This window comes from Geospiza fortis, unplaced genomic scaffold (genome assembly GCF_000277835.1).
Source record: "Geospiza fortis unplaced genomic scaffold, GeoFor_1.0 scaffold104, whole genome shotgun sequence".
Taxonomy (NCBI): domain Eukaryota; kingdom Metazoa; phylum Chordata; class Aves; order Passeriformes; family Thraupidae; genus Geospiza; species Geospiza fortis.
In genome coordinates, this window is record NW_005054325.1 from 1,127,567 (window position 1) to 1,131,164 (window position 3,598).

A 3,598-nucleotide genomic window follows, 5' to 3' on the forward strand; every position below is an offset into this window, starting at 1 on the left:
TGAAGGCACTCCTTCAGCTCCGCTCCCCTGTCCCAGGGATGCATAAGTGACTGGTTTTGCCACCCAGAGATATTGGTGGGCTGCCCATGGGGGAAACTACAGACAACATGCCCCTGGTGCTCTGAGCTGTAGCGGGATGAGGAATCCTCACTTCTATTCTTCCTGATATAGGGAGGCTCTGTGTCACCAGCACACATGAACTGGACATGTAAGCCCTAACACCAGTATCTCTTACTTTACTGGAAAAAGAGAGCAAAATCTTTGTATCAGGGACAATGAATGGTGAACTCTGAGTCTGGGTAAGGCTGGTGTACAGGTTCCTCTCAGAGGTCTGGAAATGCACCCAGCTCCAGCCCCAAGCTGTGCTTGCAATGCATCAGCCCTCCCTGAGGTTTATTATGGCAGCAGCATCACTTTCCTGCAGGACAGAGGGAAACTCTACATGCCCCGTGGCCACAGCCAGTCCACATGGGAAACCTGTCACTTTCTATCCCAGGAGGCAAGATCCCTTGGCAGTCATTTTGCGCACCTTCCCTCGGAAGATATGGAAAGGCTTTGTTAATTACTGCAGCTGCTATTCCAGAGGTGACCAGGGAGCTCTGCAAATGCAAACGAGCCTGCAAGCTGGAAACCAGCACAGCCAGCTATTCTCTTTCTCTTGTTTATCAGCTCAACCCTCTCTGGTGTCATCCCACGCTCACCTTTCTCTCTGGCAACAACTCCAAGGCAAATGGTACTTAGGAAAAATTAATGTGCTGTGGCAGCTTCACAGCAGCTCCAGCTGATGCATGTCATAGCAGGTAACAGTTAGGAATGATGAGCAACAACACCTTTTGAACTTGCTCTCTAGTCTGCCCTCAGATACTGGCCATTTGCTCAGGAAAGGTCATTAAATTACACTGCAGTGTGCCACAAATAACACTGGATTATTCAAAACATGCTGCAGCTTCACACTCTATTCAAACAACAAGGGAAGCAGGAAATACAGCAAAAGAGTTGCTACTTGACAAATCCAACTGCATTGGTCACACCAAGAGGCAGATCTGCCAGGGGGATCAGAATTCCCTCCTTCCAAAATCTGTTCTGTTTTGTTGCTGCCCTGCCACTTGGCCGCACCATCCACTGTCACCACAACCACCACCACTTCCCTCCCTCCTACCCATCATGGAAAAAAACCCTGACATGGTACAGCTGTGGTAAGACATTATCTGTTTCAGAAACTCGCTCAGAGAAAGGGTCTAGAGTAGCACCTTCAGGGCAGCTTCAGCCCCTACACTGCTTCCTCCAGCTCCAGAGGAAGGTGATGTCCATGTCCACACTGCTGCTGGGACACTGGCTATGCTCTTCTTCCACATACCCTTCCACAGCCTCCTGCTCTGGCATACAGCTGGAAGGCACCGGTGACATGGCACAGCTGGGAATCGCTCCCAGCCAGTCCCTACCATGCACCATGCAGCCAGACAGTCCCGGCAGGAGACTGGGGGCTCGGCAGGCTGCCCCAGCTCTGCACCCACCAGGTGGGCTTTGCCTCTGCTGACTGCAGAATCAGTGCTCTTAGATCTTGTATTAAAAATAAATAGGTAAACAAACAAAATAACAGGGACAAGTACTGTGAGCCCAGCAGTTTGCTCAAATTCTGATGCATGACTGGGGTGAATTCAAACACTGCAGTCTGCTGGAAATCTGCAGCCCAGACTCAACAGGCAATACAAAGCTCAGATGAGCCTTTGGAATCCAGTTTAAAAAAATTATTAAAAGACAGCCTCAAGTGCTATAAGCAACAAGTACCTTAATCCACATGACAAGGAACAGCCACTTTTAGAACTATTATGCTTTTTTTTTTAAAGCAAACTTTTAAAGGCCCAAGAAAAATAACACCATACAATTCATAGTTTGTGTACAATAGTACACAAAATAGAAAGATGCGAAATCCAAAGCCTTCCAAACGTATTTAGGTATCTTAAAATTACAGGCAGCATGTAGAAAATATGTCTACCAAATATAAAAGCCTCAAAGCCAGACCTAGGAACAAGACAGAGACGTTGGTTTATGGGCTAAAAACCACCAGCTAAAATTTCTGAAATAAGCTCATTCTCCAAAACTTCCATATTTACAAAATTCATCATACACACATCCATAGTCAGCATTTATAACATGCTGACATTTTCCTCACCAGGGTGAATGAGACAGGTAGAAATAAAATCCTGCATCACATAATGTAGCTATGTAGGATATTTTGACAGTCCTGATGCAGATGAAAGGAAGGTAATGCGTTTGCCATGGTGTCACTGTTATGACTGTGATTCACAGAGGCACCCAGGACCAGTGTACAGACTACCAAGACACATTTAATAGGGTATTTTAATATCCTGGGCCAAGCCCCAGTATCAGATAGACCAGTGCAGGTTTGCATCAGTTCTGCTCCAACAAATCCACACTTATGGTAAGTATAACTAGGACAAGAAATTGGACCCTTTTGAGTTGTGAGCACACCTCCACATATTACGTTTCCCTTTGTAGCAGTTAGAAAGCTCTTTCTTCTCCTCTAGTTAATTTCACAGTAAGCAAGTTTTATTCCTTTCTATCATTAATGGTTGGATCCTGCAAGGCACTGAGCACCATCGTTTTTTATTTACGTACTTTAAATAGGAATGCTGAACACCTGCAGCTTGTAGGGTCTTTAGAGAAGATGAGGGCTGTCTTACATTGGTCAAGATGAAGCCACATCTATGTCTGTGTTTAAATTCATGCTTTCAAAATTGCCTAATGGAGTTAGGTACTTTTCTTACACTACGACTTTGACACTTAATTTGCTTAGGCCCCTCCGCTTTAGACACTCAGGTGTCTAATTATTAGAACGCTTATCTGAAAAGCTTGGTGTGAAACTCTAAAAACTGCCCTCTTCTAAAAACTAGAAGCTCATAACAACTATTTCGACACCGACATTCTCCCAGAGAGGTGGGCAACTGGGGAGAGCTAGGAAGGCGCAAACTACCTTCGCTCATATCCTGGCAGGCTGCGTTAAGCAGGCAAGGATTTGCAAACCTGCTAGAATTTACAGGCAAAAAGATAAGGCACAGAGCAAACACAGCCCTACTCTGAGGCAGCATTAAGTCATCCACTTGTGGAAGAGCTCTTTACGGTGACCCGCTATCACCGACACTGCAGCGAGTTAACCACACACCAGGAAGCGGCAACCTTCTCTCTCTGCCAGTTCCAGCCTTGTTAGCCTCATTTCCACCTCAAGCATTGCTTAAAGCCATAAAAACAGACAGCGGGACCGAGACACCAGAGTTGGAAACAGTTGTGACTCGTGACAAATTCACGCCCGTTATTTTTATTTGCGGATGACCTTCAAACTAAACCCTGAGCCTAACTCCGGCTCACAGGGGGATGGGGAAAGGGGGCTCAAGTGAGTTCTCAACCGGGCCATCTCTGTCACGGGCAAGATCCAAAGCCAGCCGGGGAAGCCGTGCGAGCGGTCAGCGCAGGGGTCCGGACATCTCAAACAACTCCAAACTCCTAAAAACTCTGCACTGGCAGCACCCCCTGGGTCGTCTCCCCTTGCACCTCGTTCGGCTGCTGCCAGGGACCCGCC